Source organism: Populus euphratica, unplaced genomic scaffold, assembly GCF_000495115.2.
Source record: "Populus euphratica unplaced genomic scaffold, PopEup_1.0 scaffold719.1, whole genome shotgun sequence".
NCBI classification, from domain to species: Eukaryota; Viridiplantae; Streptophyta; class Magnoliopsida; order Malpighiales; family Salicaceae; genus Populus; species Populus euphratica.
Genome location: NW_011500581.1, coordinates 62863 through 73615, shown reverse-complemented (window position 1 = coordinate 73615; position 10753 = coordinate 62863). Strand labels below are relative to the sequence as shown.

General features: G+C 30.6%; 1 pseudogene; it reads left to right on the top strand.

Moving 5' to 3' along the window:
• LOC105115504 (homogentisate phytyltransferase 1, chloroplastic-like) overlaps nucleotides 1-9628 on the top strand; it is a 12900-nt pseudogene extending 3272 nt beyond the window's left edge.
• The last annotated feature ends 1125 nt before the right edge of the window (nucleotides 9629-10753 follow it).

Here is a 10753-nt window from a genome sequence, read left to right as displayed (position 1 = left end):
TTTAGTTAATGAGTTATTGATACTTCAAGTGCAAAATGATGATATAAAACCATGATAAAAATGCACTTTTAAGTACTAATCAATGCCCGACTATTTCAAGTCAATTTAAAGAGCTCATTAATTGGCTCCGGTAATTATAATCATCATCACCCTTTATTTATTTGTTATTTTGGTGTTGCAGGTTGTGACCGCTACTCTCATGATGAATATTTATATTGTGGGTTTAAGGGTGTGTTTGATATTGAAGTTATTGTTGTGGTTGTGGTTTTAAAAAAGTTATTTTATAAAGAGTATTTTTAGTTGAGGTTGGTTTAAAAAGGTATATGTTTGGTTAAAACTGTGGTTAAAATTGAGGTTGAATAAAAAATAGTTTAATGTGTTTGGTTAAAAAAATACTTTTCAAATTAAGGTTATAAAATAATTAAAAAATACTTTTAATTTAAATATTATAGATTTAACTACTATTATTACATTATAAAATAAATAATATTGATATCAAATATTTTTTATTATTCCATTAAACTTCATGCAATGTCATTACATACAAAATCTATCTAACAATAACTATAGTTTTCATGGTTTCTTAAGCACGCAACAACAAAAATTGAATTTTTTGTTACGTTATTAAGCGATCTCCTTCTAATTGTTTGAATAAAATACAATTAAAATAAAAATAAAAACTAAATGTTTTTCAACTAGGTCAGACCCGGCAAAAACATAATTAGAATTGCAATCAAATTCCATAAATGCTACGTCATCATGCTATATCCTTCCAATTTATATAATGTTATTAAATAATATTAAATACTAGTTTTTCAACTAAAACTCGATTTAAAAAAAAATTACTGATTAATATTTAAAAGTGCATTTTTATCAAGGTTTTATATCATCATTCTGCACTTGAAGTATCAATAACTCCTTAACTAAAGCATATTTTATGTTCATTTTAAATGCAGACCTATCACATAAATGAAAGGATTGATTGATGAATTTAAGAACTAAAATTGAAAGGACAAAGAGATGCCCAAACTTAGAAAAGAAATGTTGGAGTAGTCCAAACTGGAATACTATTCGGTAATTGGGTCATATCTGGAGTTGTAGATCTCAGATTTAGGTTTGCTTTATATGGATGGAAAGGTGAAACATAGGCCTACAACTTTTATATGGATCTCAAGATTTAAAAAGGTCATTTTCAAGTTCAAATTGGAGCAACAACAAAGAAGTTCGAATATGTCCTCCAGCCCGAGCACTATTCAATATTTAGGCCATATCTAGAGTTCTAGAAGTTGAAATGATCTAAAGTTTTTACACAAGAAAGTAGAGACAATTTTCTACAACTTTCATGTTTTCAAGCGGCTTCAATTTTGATGTTATCAATAATGTTTTGGGCAGACAAATGAAGATAAGGATTGTTACCAAGTCAAGAGTTGGCCACCTATTCATCAATTAGTCATTAAATCAATAGTTCCCAATTTTAGCCTATAAAAGGAGGCATTTGCCATGTATTTAGGTATCTTAATTTCCAGATTAAGATCATGCTTTTGCTTTCTCTCTTTGTATTTTTTGTAATGTTTATGTTTTGATTTCATTAATATCAAGTTTATGCCTTTCATTTCCTTTCCTTTACTTAGTTAACTCTTATCTTATTTATGTTCTTATTTTGTTTATTTATTTTTCTTTCTTTCATTATGTCTAGCTAAGTTTATTATGTCAAGGCAAAAAAGTTACACTAATGGTGTAAGAATAAGTATAGTGTAAACTTAATATGAACTTTAATGTTTGATACTAACATGTTTTGTATTTATTATCTTGTTCACTCTTTAATACTTTGCTTGTTAAATGACTAATCTTGATTTATGTTGTATAACACTTGGTACAACAAATGCTTGGCACTTTCATAGCCCATACTGTATGGTATAACCGGCACCTGAGCTATGAAAGGAACTTGATTTGTTGTTAACATAAGCTATAATCATGAATGCTTGACGAGATTTACAAGTATTAGCATTAATCGAATAAGATGACTAATGTAATCATGTTAACAATATATAATCTGATTGGAACCTCTTTGTGTGTGGTTTCCAATTGAATAATAAGAGTCTATACTATACTTGTTTGACATACCATTAGTGCATCCTCTAACCTTGACATTTGTTATTATCATTGTTTAATCCTTACATTAATATTCCATCTCAAAGTTCTCATCATCATCATCATCATCTTCTTCTTTTTCATTATTATTGTTGTTGTTGTTATTATTGTTGTTGTTGTTGTTGTTTTATTATTATTTATAATTTGTACAATTAACCTCCCTGTGGTTCGACCCCGGTCTTACCGAGTTATTTATTACTTCGACACTCCTGCACTTGGGAGAAGACATCAATATTTTAGTCGTGTCAAGTTTTTGGCACTATTAAGTTCTTGTACAAATTATAACATTTATTTTATTTTCTCTTTTCACTTTTCTTGTATATAACTTTGTTTGTTGTCTCTTCTTTCTTCTTCTTTTATTTTCTCTTTTCTTTTATTCTATTCTTACACGTGCATGAGAGTGTGGTCACATACATCAAGTGGTAGGCTTTGTAGGGTATCCTCATCATTTTCAAAAAATATAGCTGAAGAAGATAATCAATCATTTCATCATGAGAATAATGAGAATAACCATGTTAGAACACTTAGTGACCACATGAATCTCACAAGAATAAGTGCACCATCATGCATACTTTTTCCTCATGATGCATCTCATTTTAATTTTAAGACAGACATTATTCAACTTTTACCTTCTTTTCATGGCTTAGAATTGGAAAATCCATACTTGCATTTAAGGGAATTTAAGGAGGTTTGCAACACATATAATAATTTAAATTGTAGCATGAACACCATCAGATTAAAGCTTTTTCTTTTTCATTAAAAGATAAAGCTAAAACATGGCTACAAAATTTGAGATCAGGATCCATTCGTGCTTGGGATAAAATGCAACAACAATTTTTAAAGAAGTTTTTCCCATCTCACAAAACAAACTCTTTCAAAAGACAAATCACCACTTTCACTCAAGAACCAGGAGAAACATTTGACCAATGTTGGGATAGGTATCGAGACTTGCTTAATACTTGCCCTCATCATGGTTTTGAAACATGAAGATTGGTTTCATATTTTTATGAAGGGTTAACACCTAGAGATAGACGAATGGTTGAATTGATGTGCAATAGAACTTTTGAAGATAAATACCCTGATGAAGCAATGGAGTACTTAGATTTGTTAGCTGAAAATGCTCAAAATTAGGACACCGTGGGTACTTATGAGGCACCGAGTAAAACTCAACCTTATATATCTAGTGGAGTATGTATAACCTTCAGGAAGATCATGACCTCCAAGTCAAGTTTGCATCTTTAGCTAGAAAAGTCGAGGCATTAAAATTGAAAACAAGTGGTCAATCAAAATCTGTTGAAAACATTGTGTGTCAAATATGTGAAACAAATGAACACTCAACCAATAATTATCCAACCTTGCCTTGTTTTAAGGAATGTTTCCATGAACAAACTCATGCTTTAAACAGTTTTCAAAAGGCCAACCACAACCCATACTCACAAACATACAACCCTGGTTGGAGAAATCACCCAAATCTCAATTGGAAGAATGATAACAACAATGCACAAACTTCACAACCACCATTTCAAGCACACTATAATTTCTAAAATTCTCATGGATATGCACCTTCTTATGCTCCACCTCCTAGAAGAAATCTTGAGAAAACATTGCATGCATTCATTGAAAAGCAAGAGACAATCAATACTCAACTTACTCAAAACATGATAGATTTTAAAGATACTCTTGCAAAATTAACATCTGCTCTCAGTTTCCAAGAGAAAGGTAGGTTTCCATCTCAACCACAACAAAATCCCAAGGGGCAATACAATGCAAATGCAAGTAGTTCCGGAAGCCAACACATAGATCAAGTCAAATCAGTCACTACTCTTCGCAGTGGTAAGGTTATTGAAAAACCCACTCTTGAACCTTGTGAGAAAGATGATGAGTCAATCTTTGAGGGTAAGGAAGAGGTTGAATATGAAAATTGCAAAGAAACGACTGATTCCCCGCCAGTACTTTCATTTCTTTAAGCCATGACCAAACAAAGAAAAGTCAATCACAACTCTGAAATTTTTGAAACTTTCAAACAGGTAAGGATCGATATACCTTTACTGGATGCTATTAAACATGTTCCTTCCTATGCTAAATTTTTGAAAGATCTATGCACTGTGAAGAGAAAACTGAATGTAAAAAAGAAAGCCTTTTTTAGCTGAACAAGTAAGTGTCATTCTTCAAAACAATAATGCTTTGAAATATAAAAAACCCTGGTTGTCTTACAATTTCTTGCTTTATTGGAGAACATAAAATTGAAAGAGCCTTACTTGATCTTGGAGCTAATGTGAATTTACTTCCATATTCAGTTTTTTAGAGTCTCAATCTAGGTGAGTTAAAACCAACTTCTATAACTCTTTTACTTACCGATAGATCTATAAAAGTGCCTAGAGGAATAGTTGAAGATATGTTAGTATAAGTTGATAAATTCATTTATCTTATAGATTTTGTTGTCTTGGACACATAACCTGTTGAAGCATGTAATTCATTTCCTATTATTTTAGGATGTTCGTTTCTTACAAGTTCTAACGCATTGATTAATTGTAGGAATGGACTGATGAAGCTATCATTTGGAAACATGACATTGGAGATGAATATTTTCAACATTTGCAAGCAACCTGGAGATGATAATGATTTACAAGAAGTAGATCATATTGACGAATTAGTTTATGATCAACTTGAATCTACTTTAAGTAAAAATGAGTTGGATGAATCTGAGGATTTGTAAATGATTTATTCTGAGAAAGAAATCATGAATGAAAAAAGCATCGAAAATGTTAATGCGGATCTTTTGTCAACAGTGACAACAAATTCGACATCTGACATCACATCAATTGATTATTACTTTCCTAACGAATCCTTACTTTCTCTTAGTCCAATGCTTTGGTATGATAAAAATATCAATTTTCTTGCTTCAGGAGATTTCTAGCTGATTGGAGTACCCAAGATAAAGAAAAGTTTTTGAACGAAGTGAAGAACTTTTATTGGGATGACCCTAACTTATTTAAATATTTTCCTGATCAAATATTTCAAAGATTCATTCCCAACAATGAGGTAAGTAGTGTCATTAAACTTTGTCATTCTGAAGCATATGGGAGTTATTTTTTGTCAAAAAAAACAGCTACAAAAATCTTTCAAAATGGATTTTATTGGCCTACCATGTTCAAGGACACACATGCATTCTGTAAAACTTGTGAAAATTGTCAAAAAGTTGATACTAGTTAAAAAGTTTTGTTTTATAATTCTCAACTCTATTCATTCCCTATAGAGCTAAGATCAAGATGGATTAATCTTTATGGGGCCTGTGATATTGAGAATTCAATGAATGATAATATTATTAAGGAAAATGGACATCGTTTAAAAGCTTACTTTGATAATTTTCCTAGTGAAAATGAATCAACTCGTTTGAATGATCTTGTAGATAAAGGTTGATTATTTTATTTTTCTCACATTGTTTTTGTGTTTTTTTTTGAGTGATTTTTGCTAATTTCTCTTACCCCGGTCAAATGGCGGACAACGGTACTCCATGACTTAAGTCGGTTCTTTCAGTTTCCTATAATAACTGATATCTGTGTATATATTTGTGCAATTCTTTAAAGCTCTCTTTCAATTCTCATTTGAAAATGAACACTAATCTTGAAAAATTGAAAAAGTATTTTCCCGCTCTGCCTTAGAATGCGATTACAAAATTTTACCGTGCTAGATGTGCAAGATTGAGGTTATTAATGAATCATGGAATTCCTGAAGATATTCGCTGGTTGATTGAAGCAAAGGTCCGATTATCAGGTAAGTCCTTGAATTCCTTCATTTCACACATGCCTGGAATAGGTGAAAAGGTTACACTAATGGTGTAAGAATAAGTATAGTGTAAACTTAATATGGACTTTAATGTTTGATACTAACATGTTTTGTATTTATTATCTTGTTCACTCTTTAATACTTTACTTGTTAAATGACTAATCTTGATTTATGTTATCTTGTTAAATGACCTTTAGTACTTTGCTTGTTAAATGACTAATCTTGATTTATGTTGTATAACACTTGGTACAACAAATGCTTGGCACTTTCATAGCCCATACCGTATGGTATAACCGGCACCTGAGCTATGAAAGGAACTTGAGTTATTGTTAACATAAGTTATAATCGTGAATGCTTGATGAGATTTACAAGTATTAGCATTAATCGAATAAGATGACTAATGTAATCATGTTAACAATATATAATCTGATTGGAACCTCTTTGTGTGTGGTTTCCAATTGAATAATAAGAGTCTATACTATACTTGTTTGACATACCATTAGTGCATCCTCTAACCTTGACCATTAGTGGAATCTCTAACCTTGACATTTGTTATTATCATTGTTTAATCCTTACATTAATATTCCATCTCAAAGTTCTCATCATCATCTTCTTCTTCTCCTTCTTTTTCATTATTATTATTATTGTTATTATATTGTTGTTGTTGTTGTTGTGTTGTTATTGTTATTGTTGTTGTTGTTGTTTTATTATTATTTATAATTTGTATAATTAACCTACCTGTGGGTCAACTCCGGTCTTGCCGGATTATTTATTACTTCGACACTCCTGCACTTGAGAGAAGATATCAATCTTTTAGTTGTGTCAATTACAATAAAATTCATTTGACAAAAACTACAGTTTTCATGATTTTTTGAGTATGCAATAAAATTAGGTTAAATATTATCAGGAATAAAATTGAGATTACAATATGAGTAAACTTAATTCACCTTAAACTAATTTTTTAAAAAAACAAAAAAAATATTATTCATGTTCACATAAATAATATGATTGAAATCACTTAGCTGCACTGATTTTTCAGAAAAAAAACTAAATTTTTCTTGGTTTTCCAAAAAAAACACTAATTTAAATTTAATAAACAATGCACTGTATAGTAGACCATGCTCCACTGTTACAGTTTTCTTTCTCCAGGAAAAACAGCTATATGCTACTTCTCCAAAATTTCTATTTTATTGTAATTTTTAGTGGATTTTATTATTTGAAAAACATTTTTTTATCAAATAAAAATATATATGACTACAATAGTTTACTGACATAGAAATAGACAAAGTAGCTTTGCTTAGCAAATCATTGTAAGAAAACAGAAAGCTTTCAGCTAATAACTGAAGAGACAATACGAAAGTGTTGCAAGGATCAGTGGTTTGCTATCTTCAAAGATTTCTTTTTGACTTCATACGAAATTGACAAATAAGGAAGAATCAGATAGTTTGGTTGTCTCTGTTATTCATTCTCCATCTCTTATTCCATTTATATTAAAAATTTAAATTATGAAGTAAAATTTTAAAATATAATTTATATTATTTTTTAATATATTTTTTTAAATAAAAATTTTATGAATTTAAAATTTATACAGATGAACATTATCTTATACTTAATTTTTATTAAATAAATAAAAATAATAAGATTTAAATTTAAAACCATTTAATTATTAAAACTCTAATATCATATTAAAAAATCATTTTAATCAAAAAAACTTAAACCATTAAATAAAACTTCAATTATACTCTAACACATTACATGTTAACAATCCATATCTTCCAGTGGCATCGGGGGAGTACTCTGTAAGCACTCACGTGATAATTGTTACATCTTTCTCCATCATGGTATCTATATTAAAGAATATTCTTATTCATAGATTATTACTTGCTTACCGTGGTGGATAATCCTTAATTTTTTATATTTGTGCAAAAAAAAAAATATATAGTCTTGTCTCCGCTGTATATATCCGCCCAAAATCACACCAGGAAATTAGTGAATAGCTCATGTAATCATGGTTAGAGGTTATTCTAGAGTCAATTCAGGCCACATGTCAAATTAGCAGGTGGAGAGACCCAAGAACATGCACAATAAGGCTGTGTCAAACTCAACTAACATGTGATTGCTCAATATGCTGTTTGAGAACTGATTGCTTAGTAGAGAGCATATTCAAATCAGTTTTTCAAGATTTTGGTTATATCTTTTGAAATATCTATGATTCATTTATATTTTTCTGTCTTCTTTCTTGTTCATGGATCTAGTATTACCCTATAATTGTAGATCATCAGTTATAACAGGGCGAGTTTCTCATTCCACTTGGAATTCTTATTCACTGCATCTGGAGGATTCCATTGAAAATGCTAATTATTTCCTTCTTTTCTAGAGCTTTTGGCTTGGATGGATTGTTGGTTCGTGGCCATTATTTTGGGCTCTTTTCATCAGTTTTGTTCTTGGAGCAGCATATTCAATCAATGTGAGTTTGTCTAACTACAATTGCAGATTTTCATCCACATATGCAAGCTCATCTTTATATTCTGCGCGTGTTTGTATATTCTTTCGCCAGTGCTTTTTTTTTTTTTCAGGGTTCAAATATTAAATAACTGTCATTGTATCTGTGTTATTTCAGCTGCCACTATTGAGATGGAAAAGGTTTGCGTTCATTGCAGCAATGTGCATCCTAGCTGTTAGGGCGGTGATTGTTCAACTTGCCTTTTATCTGCATATGCAGGTACTTCTTTCCTTTGCATATGGAAAGTAACTGGAAAGATATCAGATACATAGAATTAAGGGCCTCCAAAACACCATTATAGGGCTGTCCCCTGCACAACACTGTGTGGCAGATTTCACTGTCTCAGTGCTTCAGACTGTTCCAACTTCAACAAAACAAAAATGACAGACAGTCCTTGTTGAATCGATTGTTGTATTCATCAATTTTCTGCTATGTGTGAGCATGAAAGATTTTATCTTTGGAGTCATGTTACACGGTCTTGTACGTTTTAAGTGCCTGATTAGTACTCTGCCTGTTTCCAGACCCATGTGTACGGACGATCACCTTTCTTTTCAAAGCCTCTAATTTTTGCAACTTCATTTATGAGCTTCTTCTCAGTTGATATAGCACTATTCAAGGTAAATGGTATTTATTTATTTTAATTTAATTTTAGTAGTAGGGGAGGAGTCAAGGCAGAAAATCTTATAGTTAGCTGTTTGTATTTTGCACCAGTTTTGCCGATAAATGTGTTGCTGTGAACAAATTGTACATGCCGGATATACCTGATATCGAAGGAGATAAGATTTAAGGAATCCAGTCTTTTAAAGTGCGTTTGGGACAAAAATGGGTCAGTTTAGAACATATTACACATTTTCCAAATGGAGAACTCCTAGCTAGTAACCTTTGTTTTTACTGACGTCTCTTGGCCGTGCCTGATTTACTTTTGCTCAGGTATTTTGGACATGTATTTCATTACTAAATGGCTTATGCTGTTGCCATTCTGGTCGGAGCAGCAACTTCCTACAATTGGAGCAAATGCATCACAGTAGCGTTCTTGCTTCTTAATGTATGCAACTGACGAATGTTAGCATGTATAGATTTCCCTTCCTCTGGAGTACGTTCAGTGATATAGCTTCCTTCCTTGTATTGTTTTTGAAGGGGAGGAAAAATGACCAAGTGTTGGGACACATGTCTCCACAAGTCGGCTGAAATGATCATATATATCTTTATTGTTAAGCATAAATCCTGGTTATAACATAACTGGCGTTCCATGTGAGTTCTGAAACTCTGCATGGTTATTTTGAATTTCCTTGGCTGATGGCTTCCTTTACAAAATGGCAAAATTTGAAGCTTTTAGAAACAGTTGGTCCAGCATGAATTATTACCAACTGTGGATTAACAAGGAGACTTGGTTTACATTTTATCATAAGCTTGCATGGGAACGAGGGGCATCTCATCTAATGAAAGGTCTGAAACCTTCTATTGGGATAATGGCGGGATGTATGCATTATTTATAGCTTCATAAAAAGTATCCCAATCAAATTTTATGAACTGAATCATCTAAATCTAAATAAGATAACTCAATATAAAAAAATAATTATGAAATTTAATTTAAAATAATTTAATATTGAATAATAAAAATAAAAAATATTAAATTAAAAAAACCTTAATAAAATACTCGAGTCAACTTTGGTTAACCCGCTCAACTCGCGATTCAAATGATAATATCAAAATTATTGAATGGAAAGGAAATTGAAAAAAATTATAAAGTCTAATTAACAAAACTAACATAAAATGATAAAATTGTAAAAAAAATCACTGTAAACAAATAAACCATACAAAGAAAGAACAATGTTAACTATGGTTAGGTTTTTAAATCTATTATTCGAGTCATAAAATATAAAATCCCTCATAAAAAAATGTAGCTAAATTTCTAACCAACTCCATATTAAAAGATGAAATTAAAAAAAAATCAAATTTACAAAAGGATTTAAAGCGAGAAAAAAACACTAATCAAAATAAAGAAGATTGAGGCTCCGTTTGTTTGTAGAAAAGTTATTTCCTTTTGGAAAATGAATTCCGGGGAAAGTGAATTCTTGGACAATGAATTCCAGAAAAGTATTTTTCAATATTTGGCAATGTTATGGAAAATGAACTGGAAAACATTTTCCAGTATTTGGTTATGTTATGGAAAATGAACTGGAAAATAATTTATTAATGAATTAAATTTTTTTTCAAGTTTATCTAATATATATAAAATATTTAATATAAATATTTAATCACTTACAATAAAAGAATGAAATCTAAAAAGTATAATGATGAATTTTTTTTATT